This window comes from Ambystoma mexicanum, chromosome 8 (genome assembly GCF_040938575.1).
Source record: "Ambystoma mexicanum isolate Mex_15411 chromosome 8, UKY_AmexF1_1, whole genome shotgun sequence".
Taxonomy (NCBI): Eukaryota; Metazoa; Chordata; class Amphibia; order Caudata; family Ambystomatidae; genus Ambystoma; species Ambystoma mexicanum.
Window position 1 is genome coordinate 506,861,615 of NC_090929.1, and position 17,205 is coordinate 506,878,819.

The following is a 17,205-nucleotide window of genomic DNA, read 5'->3' on the forward strand; positions in this document are numbered from 1 at the left end:
AAGGAAAGGGAGGAGTTGAATAGGACTCCAAGATTCCTAGCTACAATGGTGCGATCCGGGGAGGCCCTCTTCAAGTGAGTAGGACTGGATTAGTACACAAGTTTGCTGGTTCCTCAGCTGACCCACACACAGCAACACATCTTGCGCCATTGAGATGGGAAAATAAACTACAAACACCCAAACAACAAAAGAAAAACAAGAATTGGAAAAGCCAGCTGTTTTGGGTTTTGGTACTGCCATAATGAACCCGCTGGAAAAAGGTGTATACGATCATGTGCACCTGAGCATATGAAAGCAGTGCCTGGCAAATGCCTATCTAATACCTATACACAAGGCAACACTGTAGGCTTTGTCAAAGCTTGTTTTTAACAGTACTTTGGTGAAAAGAATAGATATAAATCAAGTGGCTTAAGGCACACTTGCTAAGACATTTTTATTACGCCACGAGTACATTTACAGCTGCAATGAAACCATTAACGTTCAGCAGAATGCTTACAAATAACACTGGCAGATCAACGTTTGATGTCACTGCTTAAGTGCGAGCAAAGAGATCCCAGACCGAAGTGTTTAGGGCAGGTAGTTGGTGGAAATAAACGTATTTTCGCCACAGGAAGTGAAAGTTTGCGTGTGATGTTTCTCTGCCACCTGTAAAATTCCTCAGGCGCATAGGAGTTGTCACTCCGCGACCCACCCTCGCCACGGCAGAGCTCCACTTCCCGGTCTGTAGACGGAATTTGGTCTTCAAGCAGGAATGTTAAAGATTTACATTTCGAGAAACGTGACGTGGGTGTCGGCTACGTCACCTGATGCCTTAGCGTTGCTAGGTCCGCTCCTCTAATCACAACTAGTCGCTACCGGGATAGCATACCTCAGGAAAAATGTCCAGCATCTGATTCCGCGTTCCTGGGTAGGAAGCCGCACCCGGGCACTAAGGTGTCCTCGAGGGGTCGGCTGAGGGAACGTGATTGAGTATCCGTTCCCGAGTCACCTGTTGCGGATAGTCGCGCGAGCTGGTGACTTCTTCGAGTAGCTCTTCCACTTTTCTTGTCATAGGAGTTTTGTTTGTCTTGGAGTTAAGAGCTACGTAAAGGTAGGTGTTTGGAACCACTACTGCGCCCCCTGACTCCGCGATGGGAAGGGTTAAAAGAAATCCTGGCTACTCACCTGCGTTAGAGAATGGAAGGGGTCGCAGACCTTGCTCTACGGATAGGATCGCTGAGAATAGAAATTATGCAACTGTCCCATTTTAAGAAGACGCAATTTTACAGCAACACCGTAACTTTTTCCATGCTGTGTTTTTTGTTTTTTTGTTGGGATAAAGGATGTGAATGGGATGGGCAAATACTCTGTTTCAGCTCCATTTGTCATGTCAAATGCACAACCTTAAAGGGTCAAAGCGTGCAGGGTTGCACAGCTCTAAGACTGCAAGGTTTCGGGCTAGCATTTGCATTAAAAGCAAAGTCCGATTCGCAGGCGTGACACGGGCACACACTCCTTTTAGTCCTGTTTAGGTGGACCACGCGTTAAGCGGCATCTTGTTATAGTAGCCATTTACAAGTTCACATCTCACATGAACATGTATCAGCCTTTCATGGTCGATAAACGTAACTTTGCTCTTTGGTTATTACAACGAATATTTCCGCACTGAAAAGCGGAAATGATATAGCGCTGTATAGAAAAGGTGAACATGCTATTGCCTATATTAGCTTTTGGACTGCCACTTTTTTAATCGAGTGGAACATGGGAGGGAGAAGATGCTTAGCAGGGGCCCTAGAATCATTTGAGACCTTTTACATTCATGTGCTTTTTTTTGACAAAGAACACTGTAATCTAGTACTTTGGTTAGTTTAGAAATGCCTTGCTCTCTTGAAGTATTTTCACATTTTAAATATCTAAATGCTTTTTTTGTTATATTTTTGTTTGTGTGCGTGTATATCAGTCTAATTTCCAGAACTGGCTATTTTCTGTCTGAGAACCATTAGTCATGATTTCATTTGTATTGTTTTGTGTTGAGTACATTCCCACATGAGCAGTAGAGGTCCCAGACGATTACGTTCTATCTGAAAAAGGGGTAACTAATGCAAAAATACTAGTTTTGCTAGGAGACGCAGACGTTGTTAAATTCTTGCTAGTATTGTAGAAATTGTAAACAGACTGGAATTGTTTGAAATTTGAGTCATATGCTCCGTGTTTGCCCACAATTGCTGGAAATGGACAACATTAACTGGAGGAGCCCCCCGCCCACCTTTTTTTTTGGGGGGGAGAGGGCAATAGCCAAAGTGATATGGGTGAAATTAAGGGTAGGAGGCCAATAATGCAGGTGCGGCGAATGTCGTATGCTGGCAGCTTTGCATGCAAAGTTCAGTTTGGGAACATAAAAATGACACCCAATGTATCGAGCATACCTGTGATAGTAATTCAAGCATGCGTTCCTTCTGAGTATGCAATGCAAACTGGATATTCTAATTTCATTTATCAGAAAACTCACCATAACAGTAAAATGTGTGCAAAGTACAAGACCTATATACAGCTTTGGACCATTTTACAATTCTGCCTTGGGCTGCCTGGGTGAGCAAACGAAGTCTGCCACAGGCAGCTTGTAGATCCGTTGCACAGTGTGCATGCCTCGAGATTTCATAAGCACAGCCTTCAGCAGTCTATGAACAATCAGTAGTAGAGAGCTTCTTCAACTTAGGTATGTGCCTTGTGTGTGTCTCCACGGAACCGTGCTTCAGCAAGACAACTCTTGTGGGAGCACAGGTCCATCTTGCTGCAGCTCAATTCCATCCCTCGTTTTACTGGGAGTACGTAGGGCATTGTTTTTTTTTGTAAGGACTTGTTAAATGTTGACTTTGGTCCACTTCCACAGAGGGTTGAAACTGCCTGAGCCCTGTTGTCTACTTCATTATAGTTTGATTATTGCTAAAACGCTTTTTGGATAGATGAGGGTTCGCCCATAAACCATTGTTTACTAGAGTAGTTGTTTAAATGCATAAGAATTGCTCAAATTGATCCTAAGTTTTAATGCTTTGGGGGCCACACTTGATTGGTTACTTGTAGCTTAAATATTGTTTAAACTAGCCCCACTTCAGTGTCTTGTGTACCAGTACACATTTTTGAATATGCTCTGTCTTCCCACTGGTTTCTGCAGTCCTTTCTTTGAAGCCACACCCCTACATACCTCACCCGGGCATCAAGCCCCCATAACCAATGATTGCCACTTGCTTCTCTGGTGCATGCTTCCTGGGTTTGTGTGCAGCCTAAGAAAGATAACTTCTCCTGCAGGCCTGGTCTGTGGCCGCGGTGGTTAGTTCCAGGGGCATGTCCTTGGTAAGTAGCTGGTACCGTAAATCCTGGATCTGGGCCTGGTGCCATAGATGAAGCAGTGGCCTGTTAGGAGCCACTGGGCTTGGTTGGAAGGGCCAGAAGTCAAGCCATACCCAGGCCAGAAGGTAAGGAGGCTTAAGGGGAGCTGCAGGAACATTGTTACTTGGAAAGTCACTTCCCCCAGGCAAGTGAGGCACTTCGTGTCACAGGGTTGCAAAGGACGGGCCTGTTACCAAATAATTCTCCATTTTGGCAAACACTGAGGCCTTCATTACGAGTTTGGTGGTATATGGGCGGTAAATCTGCCAAGATACCACCAAACGGAATTGCTGTTACAGCCACTTGGTCCGGTGGAATTACTGCCGGATTTCAAGGGGCAGTGTAAATCCCTATATTTCGAGACCATAGGACTCTGTTTTTTTTTCAGCACAGCAAGTCTGCTGATTTTTCAGTGGAGAGTTGGAGGATTTACCTCCAGCAAATTGCTGGAGGTAAATCCTCAACTGCAGGACCATACCTGTAATATGGGAGAGCGGGAAACGTGGCAGTAATTCCGTTACCACCAATTTATTCCCAATCTGCCATACTTGTAATGAGGGCCTGAATGTTGCAACAGTGGGCACATGCTCTTAGGAGCCGTGTCCACCGGCTATCTCTTCTACTTCTTCCTCTGAACCCCTGCCCAACCAGAACAAAAGGAAAAAGTGATGGCAGTGGGCTGCGTCTGACCATCATCTGACGTAACGGATCAGAAAAGTTGTTTGCAGGAGGAAAAGAGGGCTGACGGTAAACCGGATTGGATAAGTCTGCAGAAGAATGTCCTCGTCCTCTTCACCCCTATTTGCCTGATGAGAAGGGGCCCACCGGGAAGCACCTTGACGACACAGAAGAAGTGGAGGAGGTGCTCACCCATGTATTGAACAAGATGCAGTTTTGGAAGCTGGACCATGCAAAAAGGGACAGCCAAACAGCGTGGCAGTTCAAGATTACTTATAAGATGGGTCTGCCTCTCACTAAATACATTAAGTCTAGGCTGTTCAGGGAATAGGAAGATTGTGGCCATGTTTCTGCACTGAGATTAATCATATTTTATACGGATGCTATACGGCCCAAGTCCTGTCGGACAAGTTCCAAGACCTGTCTGAGTTATTGCAAACAGGCAAACGCACTGCTCTGATTTGGTGATATGATATGATAAGTCATATATAACGCTCTTGTACACAACTGTTTCTAGACACGACAAGGAAGGGATGACGGAAGGAGGACAAACGCGATCATGCTAAGCCTTGTCAATCAGATCGTGCAATTGTGGGGGAAGGGAAAGAAGTGCCAAGGGGAAGGGGGAGAGTGGAAAGGAACGCGTAAGTGCTGCCAGGCAGGTGGCTCATAAGTGCAGAGAGTCTGGGGACTGTAGGGTTGCAGATACATCCCTAAGTGGTTGGGAGGCCTGAGGCAGTACAAGGGCAACTGGCCGTGCAGGAGCCTGATTCCGTAAGTTCAGAGGATGGCCAGGTAACCAGTTTGCAGCAGACAAGGGCATTAGCAAGGGAGAGAGAAAGCAGAAGCGAACAGGAAGGTCGAGTTGCTTCCGGAACCATAGTTGGTCCTGCTCAAGTTTGAGAGAGGCTGGGAGGCCCCAGTCGAGGACCGAGTTATACCACCCACTCTCTGCATGGAGAAGCGTCTGACCCTAAGCGAGTTGAAGGTGGAAGAGCAGAGGGCTTGAGAAGGCAGATGCTTAGGAAGAGAAAGTTGGATGTTGCGTGGTCCCAGACCCCAGAAAGCCACGTGGACAATGCAGAGGGTCTCGAATTTGATCCTTGCAGCCACAGGGTGTCAGTGGAGAGATTTCAGGGCTGTGGAGATACGATCCCAGTCTTGAGGCCAAGAACAAGTCTTGCAGTCCTGTTCTGGATTAGTTGTAAAGGGCAAAGAGTAGAGGCAGGCAGATTTAGAAAAGGCTGTTGCAGTAGTCCAGCCTAGAGAGGACCAGGGCTCTGGAGACAGTGAGCTTCTGGGAGAAAGTGAGGGAAAGGAAGAATGCCTCTGATGAGGTGCAGCTTATAGTGTGAAATCTTAGAGATGTGATGAGAGAGGGTGGAGTCAAAGCTGACACCAAGGTTCTTAGCCTCACAGGAAGGTGCAGGTAGAGGGCCCAGGGTGGGCGGCCAGAGTGAGAGAGGGAAGGCGGGAGGAGGTGTCCCAATGAGGAAGATCTGGCATTAAGGCAGAGATCGTTGGAGGCACGCCATTCCTGGATTGGAGACAGTCGGGTATGAGGGAAGGAGCAGAAGAGGCTTAGGGGACCATGAAGGAGAGCCGAGTCTCATCCGCATAACGCTGAAAGGTAGAACAGAAGGTAGAGATGCAGTGGGCCAGAGTTGCCAGGTAGTGGTTAAAGAGCCAGGGAGAGAGGTTGGACCACTGCGGAACACCACATATAGAGTGAGAGGTAGAAGAGATGAAAGACCCAAATTGGACTGGGCAGGGTCGATCTGAGAGAAAGGAGGTCAACCAGGCAAGTCTTTACAGGTGTTCAGGAGAGCAGTTTCCGTGCTTCTGGCTGCTCTGAAGCGAGACTGGTGGTCATAGAGACAACCAACAGATTCAGTATGTAAATTAAGCTGGGAGATGGCCAGCTTTTCCAGGAGTTTGCCCAGGAAAGGAGTGATGGAGATCGGGTGGTAGTTTGCTGGCGAGGAAGGATTGTCAGAGGGCTTCTTGAGGGGGGGTGCACAAGGGAGTGCTTAAAGTTGGAGGGGAAGGTTCCAGTGGCAAAAGAGTGATTGCAGAACTTGGCCAAGGCTGGAGCAAGGGTGTCGATGTGGTCCTTAATGGTTCTGGAGGAACTTTGACGAGACTTTCATAGATCTGACTTGTCTAGAAACATCATCTCGAGTGAACACGAAGAAGGAGGAGGAGAAAGCCAGAGGAGAATCAGCCAGAGAGGGGCCTGGAAAGGGAGAGGGAGAGGAAAGAGGGGAGAGGAAAGAGGGACAAGGGGAGAGGGGACAGGATGTCCTGAGTTTTAGTATTGAAATGAGATGCCAGAGCTGTGCAAATGGCCTGGGAGGGAACAGGAGAGGTGGAGACTGCAGCAGGATTGGCCAGCTCCTTGCATATTATGTAAAGATTGTCTGAGTTGTTAGAGGGCGCAGAGACATGTGCTTGGATGTAGGCTCTCTTCTTAGAAAGGACAGAGAGTCTGTATTTCCTTTGGAGCAGGTGGGAGGCCAGTTTGTCGGAGGATGAGCCTGATGACCTCCACTTGCTCTGAGCCACCCTACACTTGCGGTTAAAGGTGGCAAGGCTGGAATCGTACCGAGAGTTGCACTTGGATGCATGCTTCAAACAGATCCTCCTGACAGTGGCAAGGACACCTAGAGTACTAGAGATTGAGAGTCAAAGGTTGGAAAGGGCTGGTGTCAGAGTGTGAGTCAGCCGAAGGTGTAGCAGGACAAGAGAAAATATCAGAGAAAGCCTCCACTGACGCAAGCTTCATGGGCCAGATGACAGAGAAGGTGACCTGAGCACTGCCACCCACCTTAAGGGGGCAGAGAGCGATGGGTGAGAGGAGAGAAGAAAGTGGTCAGTCTAAGAAAGAGGAGTGGTGAGAGGGTTGGAGAGGGGGAGGTCTGACAAGATCAGAACATCCTGGGTGTGCCCTGCAGAGTGACCCGGGCCAGAGAGAACAATAGAGAGCTTGAGAGAGAGTTGCAGCGGTTGCGAAGCATCCAAGTGGATGTTGAGGTCTCTGAGGAGGAGAAGGGAGGAGGTCCGCCCACTCTGAGATGAAGAGGGCGACCTGGCCAGGTGGCCTGTAGATGTTGGCCATAGTGATAGAGGGGCCAGGAGAGATGGAGAGCCTGCAAACCAGGCATTAAAAGAAGTAGTAAGTCTGTGTAGGAATGACAGAAGCAGGGATCCACTCAGGGAAGATCACGGCTACTCTGCCTCCAGGACGTTTGGTTCTTGGTTCAGAGAGGATCTTGGGGGCATCGGGGAGGCGAGTGTCAAAACATGTGACGGAGCTGGCTGTGAACCAAGTGTAGGTGAGACAGAGTACATCCAGATCAAGCTCTTCGAGGAGACGGCAGATGTCTGATCAGAGTTTAATAGCAGAGCAAGAATAGGGACGTGGAGCAGATTGCCACCTTTGCAAGACTTCTGTGTAGGTGTACAGGCATGAGATACGCCCTGCAGAAGTGATAGAGGTGCCCGAGAATGGACAGAGGAGGAAGGAGACGGCGGGGTAGTTGGAGAGGAAGAAGGTGCTGGAGGAAGAAGGTGGCAGAGCAGCTAGAGAAGCAGCGGAGGGTGTAGGAGAGGTGATGGTGGTGGTGAAGTCAGATAGAGGTAGGTAGGAGTAGCAGGAGAAGGAAGGGAAGTGTGTATCAAAAAGGAGATTAGCCTGAGGGCCCCGACCAAGACGGTGCCATTTAAGTAGACATTAATGATGGTCTTTGAGGAATGAAAGGGGGCCAGGAGGCCATTCCTCAAAGACCATCATTGATGGGAGAGGAGGAAAAAGGAGAGGGAACAGAGAGCATATGGGGGATCCATAGGCATGGAGAGGGAACGACAGAGGATGTTGTGATGGTCTGTCTGGACTGATGTAGTTATCAGCGATAGGGAGGCCTGAGCTGGAGACCATGATGTCCCTTTTGAGCTTCCTACCAGACTTAGTGAGAGGGATAGGATAGTGGATAGAATAGCAGTTGGAAAAGATGGGGAGGGGGGACAGAGAGCACCATAGTGGGTGCAGAGCGGAGAGTAGTAGAGGGGGGGGTAAGTACACCACAGAATAAGAGCACTGGAACCTTGGGGAGAGTGTCGGGGGGGGGCAGGAAACAGTGATAGCAACAAATGTACATTACAATAGTACTCCAAGGCATGAGAATGAAGTACAATACAGAATACGCAAACTGTGAGTCCTAGGGGACCGAAAGGGGAAGAAGAGAAATGAACACGATGCAGAATGTAAACAATATAATGGTCACATTACAAAACGAAATACGCAAACACTAGTAATCCAAGTAGACCCGGATGTAAGGGGAAAAAGCAAACGATGCAATAGAATGACAATACAATAGTCAGAGTATGAAAGGGTGTGGAATGCAGGGAACAATACACTGGTCGCGGCTCAGGGGAGCCCGAATTGAAAGGAGAGGAGGGAAGTGGTCCTTTGTTGTGTGCGGATCAACGCTGAGATGGATGTGCGGATCAACACTGAGATGGATGTGCAAGGCCGGGAGCAGGGGCAAATTCTGTGGGGTACTTTTATCAGCCCAACAGAAACCCCTGCATCACAAAACTGCATTATAGCAGTTACAGAAGTAATTGCGGTGCTGTCTCTGCTGAGCACATATGGGGCGAGACACCCCGAGAATGGCTGCATTTTATTTTCTTCATGTGCACCAAAAAGAGGAATTCAGAGGCAGAATGGCTCAGCATTGCTTTGTTGTGATCTCCAAAATGTAAAACTGCAAAAGAAAATGTTCTGGGTTTAAAAACTACCTTGCACTGGTGCTATTTCCATCTTTAAACATCCCACAGTTTGGTTCCAGTAAAACACAGCCATGTCCATCCATATTCCGCTTGAATATCATCAAATGAGGGCCTTCCCTCCCTGAACGGCTAACATTTACTTTGGAAACAAATTAACACACACAGGGCACTTCAAAAGAAGCTTAATCTCCTTTGCCTGATATCAGTTTCAAATAACCCATGAAGGTTAGATTGGTGCACCGTGAAGCACCAGAAAGCACTGTTGACTGGAGGGACCCGCTGTCCGTGTGGTTCGTTTGTGCTTTTCTACTTTTGCCGCCGTGGTGACACTGCGCTGCCTGGAGTCGGCGGCATTGGTTCTGCCCACAGTGTATGCAAAGTTCTCCTCTCCTTCTACTAATGCCATCGGTGTAGCGCACCGTGAAGCACCAGAAAGCACTGTTGACTGGAGGGACCCGCTGTCCGTGTGGTTCGTTTGTGCTTTTCTACTTTTGCCGCCTGGAGGACGTCTTTGGCGGTGACACTGCGCTGCCTGGAGGTGATTACCCTGTGTATTGTCTATGGGCAAAACTTGTTTTGGACTGACACAATCTTGTCAAACGTATGGGCATATGGACTCTATGGACTCTGATGTTTAATCTTCTTTGACACGCACAAGTTACACCTCAGTAACTCACATTTTCTTCTTTTGTTTCTTTCTAGTCAGCGTTATTGGCTCCGCCCACAGTGTATGCAAAGTTCTCCTCTTTCTACTAATACCATCGGTGCAGCGCACCTGCGCGCGCACCGTGAAGCACCAGAAATCACTGTTCACTGTGCGCAGTGCGTGGGGTGCTTTCCGCCACCTTATATCTTTTGTGGAGTACTTAACCAGGATAAAACTGGAGGCCTTAGAGGGTAAGAGCAAATTTTCTACTGTGAAAGCTCAATCACCCCTGTGTGTGTCTTTAGAGTTACAATCTGATCTCCTATCTGTGTGTACTGACGGTCACAGTTTAAGTGGGTCAGAAAGTGTTTTGGAAGATGGGGAGAAAGAAAACAGGCTTACCAATGAAAGACTTAAGAGCTGACTTTTTTAATGCTGTCAGCACGCGTCGTGCTAGTTTGGCGCGGGCTGCTGCTCTTCCTCTCCCAATAATCAGTGATGAGGAAGAAGCGTTATTGCAATGCGCGCAGGACTGTTCTCCTAACTGCAAAACAATTGAAGATGCCATTGATCCTTCGCAACCACTCTTTGTAGACGAAGAAATACCTGACTTTACTGAGGGGAGGGACAATAGCATTGTGGGAGATGTAGTACCGGATATTCATAATGGGCAGAAAGAAAGCAGTTTCTGCTACGATAATTTTTCTGATCTGCCATTTATTCCCTCAATGGAGTCAGGGCAGTTACCAGTTCCAGATGCGACTTGTAATAACCAGGCTGCCAATAGGGAAGTGGGCACCGATGCTATTACTACTTTGAGTATATTCAATAGACTACTCCTATTGGAACTGAGAAAACAGACAGAGGTTTTGAATAATCTAACGAAGGAATTTTCTAAATTACCTTTGTATCTAACCGATTCATTCTCGGAGGTACTAAATAGAGAAACCCCCATCATCTTGGCTCAGTGTCTTAGGTTAACAAGGGATAACACCTACAATGCCCAGGAAAAGTCTGTCTTGGTGGATGAAATAATTACTATTCCATCCACTCAAACGGTGGGGGTGAACATTCTCTCCACAAGTCCTCCCAAGGTGATACAGGAAGAGGTTGGAAACACGACTAAGGATACAAATGGTTCCTCACCGATTCTGGATAAAGATGTCTGAGGTAAAAATTTCCAAACGACAAAGTAAGAAATTGGCTAAGCAAAATAAGAAGAAAAACACCAATGCGGCTAGAAACTAAATGTCACAAAAATGTATGAAAAAAGTTGATCCACAGCAGTTAGTCACCGAAGACGGTGCACTGTCTGTGAATCCTACTTTGACCTACCCTAACTCAGAGGCTTCCACTCAGTCTAGTGCAAACCTGTTGGGACAAACAACTGATGTTGAAGGTGTTCAGAGGGGTTCCTTTACAGAAGGGGAAAACACCTTGAGGGAAGAATTAAAAAGTAAATCTGATGTTATGTATCAAATTTTCAAGGGTCCTCACTCACTTGACTTTTGTAAAGGTAACGCTAACCTCAATGACGCCTGGGGAAGGATGTACCTCTACTATATACCTAAATCTGCCCAGCAGCCGCACCCTGTTGTTATGAATTCTACTACCCATTTATGTGAAACAAACAACCAAAAGCTAATTCTGGCCCAAAAAAATCAGAAACGGTCATGAATACTGTTCCAGGTGCTGGTGGAACAGACTGTAATATTAATATTAACCATGACACGAATGTCAATGCCATCTGTGAGTCTAATGTTGGGTCTTGTGGTGCCTCTGAAGAGGGTAAAGAACTAGAATTAAGACGTATCATCTTGAAGGTTCTGGGTGAAAATTGCACTCCCATGAGTAATTACACTTTAAGACCCAACCAACAGAGCTTGCCTTCGGGCAAGGAGTCTGTCTCTACCCAGGGCTATGTTTTGAATGGGTCGATAAGAACAGATCAAGGAATCGGAGGATCAGACAAGGTGGTAAAATCCCGTGAATATGAACCTGAAAATGGGGTATCTTCTTTTGATAACATGGGTTCCGATCTGAAACAACCGGCCTTCCCGGAGATTCCGGGTTTGATATTAACTGTTTTATTTCAAGATCAAACTCCCATTACATTGAATCGATCATACATCTTATCCCTCCTAGCCACTATGCCGGAATTTAATCTGATTACCTCTGTCGACATTATTTTGGTAGACTTTATTCACAAGTTTAGATATGATCACGTTAGACTTGTAATACCATCTGCTTTGATAAGATCTGTCCTATTGAAGGAATCTGAGCTTTTCCAAAAACTGGGTTTTGACATTTATGAATATAAGCCCCCAGTAGTTGTACAACAGAAACCTAGGTCGCTTGAGCAAGGGCAATTTCAACCAAGCCACACCACCAACTCTTCTGATGAGGAATCAAACCTGAATAAGAAGGAATGGAGGTGGTTGGCCTTGACCCTGAGGGAATCTATTGATTCGCTAAGGAGACTTGGACAATCTCTCTAGCTCCTGCTCGTTCTTTAAATTTGTGAGTTGGAACTCACGGGGCTGTGTTAACCTTTTGAACAATGAAAAATGTATGAGCTTTCTCTCACACTATGATTTTGTTTTTCTCCAAGAAACTTGGTCTAGGGAGCAGTTGTGCTGGGAAGGGTTCACTGTGGTCAACATTAATGCTCGGGGTTCTAACAAGGGTCGTCCTAAAGGAGGACTACTGATAGCCATCAAACAAATCTACACATTGTCTAAAATGGAGGAATGTTGTTTTGATCACCACTTTCTGGCTACTGCATTCAAATTAGATACAACCAAGGAGCCGCTCCTTATTCTGTTTATCAACATTTATTGGAATCCGAGTGAATTGACTGACTTACAACTCGGAAAGGAACTTAAAAAATTGGGAATGACCATTGAATCTTGGCGTGAGACAAATCGGGTAGGTCAAATTATTGTGGCTGGTGACTTGAATGCTAATTGTCTGTGTGAACCGATAGTGGGGGATGAAATGTTGGCTAATATGGAGCAGCTTTTACAGAAAGGCGGCTATGGTATCCTGCGTGGTAGACTATGGATGCATTTCGCAGAATCCCTGGAGTTAGAACTTCTAAGTGGGAGCCAACATACTTGGAAAGCCAGGGGTTTAGAATCAACTTTGGACTATATTTTTGTGTCGTCTGGTATCTTTAGGATTGTGTATGATTTTGAGATTATTGACTCTAGCTCTAGTGACCATTGTTTTCTCTCATGTAAAATTGCCTTTTACTGCCCTAATATGTCAAATGAAAAGTACACCCACGGGGTAACAATAAATCAGCAGGCAAATAGAATAAAATGGTGTCGCACAAAAAATGTAAAGTTTACATCGACTATGATAAGTGACTACTTTGCTATGACCGAGCCACACTGTGACTTCTGCTATTCTTCCTTAAACTTTTCTATATACATTAAAGATACTATTGATAATCTTGCCCCTCGCTTAGCGATGGGGACAAAAGTGAAAGAAAAAGAGACATTGCATGGACATAGTGGTCCACACACGGAAAACATTATATAGAAAAGATCTTAGACAATTTTAGACAGTTAAAAAAGAAAGCCCTTGTACCTTCCGAATATAATATGAGGAAAAACAAAATTAAGCAAACCTATAAAAATTGGCACATACAATATAGAACGTTGCAAATGCAGTACGACGGTGAGCTTGCTCTGCGTGGCCATGGCTGTACAAACTTTTGGCATCTTATAAATGAAATTGAAAAACCGCAACAGGATATGGCGGTTAGTGTGATTAATGAGGAGGTTTGGCGGGGACACTTCTCTAAGCTATACATTGACAACAAAATTAAAAATAAATTGATTATCCCAGAAAGCCAGTCTTGGTCCTTGAACTTTTCATCATACGATATTACTGAAATGATTAAGAAATTCAAAAATTCTGGAGCAACGGGTCCGAACAAGTTATCCAACAAACTGTTAAAAATGGACCTGATCATTTGGGGAAAAATATTGTCAAAACTATTCATTAACATCTTAGAGACCAAGGATATACTGCTTTCTTGGAAAGTCTCCATTGTTATTCCAGTCTTTAAGAAAGGAGCACGTATGTGCCCCACCAGCTATAGGCCGATAGCAATTGCGGACCCCGAGTCCAAAATATTCGGCTCCTTGGTCCTAAAAGAACTACAAGAATGGATTTCAGATAAATCCATCCTTGACCAAAAAACAAATTGGTTTTAAAAAACACATTGGAACAGACTGTGGTGGTCTAGTTTTGAAAACTTTAATAGCTAAGTCCAAGAAGAAGGGGACAAGACCTTTGATCTCGTCGACAGACCACTCCTGTGGCAGAGGCTGCTGGAACTTGAAATTCCTGTACCCCTACTTCCGATCATTATTGCTTTGTATACTGATACAAGCTTGAAAGTTTGCTTGACTACTGAAGGTTTACTCTCAAATGCCATTATCATCCCGAACGGTTTAAGGCAGGGCTGTATGTTGGCCCCTACGGTCTTTAACGTGTATGTAAGTGGTGCACAAAAAGCACTCGGTGGTAAAGGCTTGGTATGTCCTAAGATGAATAACATGTGTATTGAATGGTTGGCTTATGCTGACGATTTCCTCTTATTGGACAACACTAGAATTGGTCTGCAGAGGCTACTTCAAGCTTTTGAAATATTCATAGAAAGTATCAAGCTGAAAGTCAACCCGACAAAAACAATCGTTGTTCGATTTGGCAAAAATAATAAAAAGGAGAGGGCTTTCACTTGGACTTGTGAAGGAAAGAGAATTATGGCACACCCCTCATTTAAGTACATAGGTTTTTATTTTTCGGGACAGGATTCTTTAGCCCTGTTAAAAAGTCAGTTTAGTTTGAAATCGGACATAGCAATCAGACAAATGAGGGTGATTGACAACAAATACGGTAAATTTACGATGGTTCCGCTAAGGGATTTTTATATTAAAAAGGTCATACCACGTTTAACCTATGGTATTGACTTATTCACCAGTGAATTACACTCTCATTTGACTGCTATCGAAGGGAAAATCTGGAGAGCAGTTTTATGGTTTCTGCCTAAATGTATACCCATAGCTCTTATTAGATATGAATTAGGTCTGCATTCACTCTCTTCTTATGCGGTTTGGAAGAGACTCTGTCTCTGGAAAAAATGCAAAACCAGTAAAGATAATACTCTGTATAAATGTGCTTACGGTGAACTAATGAATCCTTTTATGAAAGCTTTAAAAGTTGAAAGTGAGACCTGTTTGAAAGAGATTGGTCTATCTATGATCTCACTATGCAACAAGCCTGGTAAAGTGAAGTTCAGTATAAGGGGCTCGGATTGGCAAACAACAAAAACAACAATCTTAGATTCTAAACTGTACAAATCGGCCTGCTCTATTTGGAAATGGCAGGCCGTTATGGAAAGTTATTTGATCAAATACCCGAGCAAGAAGTTGCATAGTGATTTCATGCGCTTTCGTTTTAATGTATTATCCACCAATCAAATACTATGCATTAGAAACTGTTCGATTGAGGGTGATCCTTGGTGTAGATATTGTAAAATGGCTGATGTTGTTGAAACTCTTCAACATATTTTATTGATATGCCCTGGTTTAAAGGCTCAGAGGATTAAGTATTTCTCAAAATTTGTAGTTTCGGTACGCGAAGTACAAAGAGACTTCATATGGCATAGAATGCTGCATGATAATTGCTTAAGCTTAAAAATAGCTGTGACCTTTTTGAGAAACGTCTGTGACTTAAGTTAATAAGGGTAAATGATTTTAATGGTTTTTGATTTACACAGATATGGATCTGAGGATATTGTTTTTATCCATGTTTTTTCTCTTTTTTTTACTTTGTAAATGTAATGTAGTGTAGATTAAGACAGCTATATATTATTTGATATAAAAGGATTAACTTGGACTTTAAGTTTGAAATTTTATTGCATCTAATGTTTGACAAAATTTGTGAAATTGTGTAATGTTCTTTTTTACGATATTGTAAAGGTTTGTAAATAAATAAAAATAAAAAATAAAAAAAAACCATTTCTTGAGCATATCACTGTGTCTAGAAATTGACTAAAGCTATGAAAGCCTTGAGAATGAAAATGCGGGGGAAAAAAAAGCATTTTGTTAAATGGACGTGAAAATAAAATGAGCCCGTGTTACACTGCTTTGCAAAGAAGTGAAATTACATTATGCAAGCTAAATGGCAAAGAATACTGCAAAATGCCCAGAAACACAACTGTACATTTGGGGAAGAAAAGCTGCAAAAATCTAGGTATATTTAACTCTGTGTAGTTTATTTTTCTTCACAAAAAGAACTTCAACAGCCTGACTGAGGCAGGCATTCCTGTTGGACCGTTTTGGCTTAAAGGCCAAATGTCGCACTACCCCCGTGATTTGATACTGCCAGGGAAGGGGCCCTGTTCAATGGACTGCCAAGTGTGATAATTACAGGGTGCCTCAGACTGCATGGCAGATATGCTCCCAAGAACAAAGTGGGATTCCAACCCATGTGGTTCCCTCAGAAGTGTGAAATCATCTGCATTGAAACTGAAGGACTTCAAAGGAGAACCCATGGCAAACTCTGGCAAGTGACCAGAGAAAAACATTTGGCTGCAGGGTTGGAAAGACTGCCCACTTTTGGGAACAAAGCCAGCCCCTTTGATTTAAAAGATATTTAAGACATTTATTTCAGTAACCTGAATAAGCAGTAATGTGAAATTATGATGGGTTTTAATGCAATTTTTGTATCAGCAAGATGAGACAGTGTGGGTTATCCTAGCATGTGGGGACGTGAACAGCATTAAAGAGGCATTTCTGAAGAAAGCATAGATGACACAGATGTACAATTTAATGGAAATATGCCCGACATTGATAGTCTTCTGTGTATCTATTTGTAGAATTTTAGGGGAAAGGTTGTCCATGCAAATGGCGAAAGATTGCCAGAAGCGCAAAACAACATCGCACCGACTTGGGGTTTGAAATGTCATATTCCCTGTAAAATATGGGATCTGCCTATCTAATTTTCATGAGTATGACAATTGTAAATATAAGCATTTTGTTTCATAACTGATTTTGGCAAAACTAACTGTGGTGTAACAAAGCACATCATAAAACGCACCCTAAAACTGATGTCACTTCCCTGGATCTAGCCTGCTTGCAGGGAGGCAGCAGCATCCACAGCCTGACCTATCCTATTTTAGAGGTATGTCCAGGTTATTTCCGCCCACATAGTAAAAATCCTCTGTCATTCTGCTTATAAAAGGAGGAAGCATAGAGGGAGGCAAGACATTAAAAAATCCAACATTCAAAATCCAGAGATCCGGACATTCAATATTCACCCTGCAAGACTCCAGGGCCAGGCCAGAGGTAGCCGATCCTATCCAGGCAGAACCTCCTATCCAGGCATAACTACCCATCAAGAACCACTTATCCAGAATTAAACCCTACAAAAATCCAAATAATTCAGGGAGAAAGGGGAAAGCATGCTCTCCCCTTTGGGAGAATCCAGTGACCAGACCTGTCATTGTACAGCTGATTCACCCGCTGTCCACTGTGACCAGACCTCGGTTGCCCCGATGTTCCCTTAAAAGAGAGCCCGCTGCTGCGCAGTGACCAGATCCTTGTCCCGCTGTCCAGAGACCCGGTTAGCTGTCCAAACTACCCAATTGTAGTGCATTTTGTAAGTATCACCCCTCCCCAGTAACAAAAAAGCTGCATACACCGCTC

General features: G+C 44.6%; 1 protein-coding gene across 1 annotated transcript in view; it reads left to right on the forward strand.

Moving 5' to 3' along the window:
- The first annotated feature begins 840 nt into the window (after positions 1–840).
- The window catches only part of PRKCZ (protein kinase C zeta), a 1,951,357-nt gene continuing 1,934,992 nt past the window's right edge, over positions 841–17,205 (forward strand). The window contains exon 1 of the mRNA XM_069610174.1: positions 841–1,090. The gene's annotated coding sequence lies outside the window, so the exon portion shown is untranslated. The remainder of the gene's footprint in view (positions 1,091–17,205) is intronic.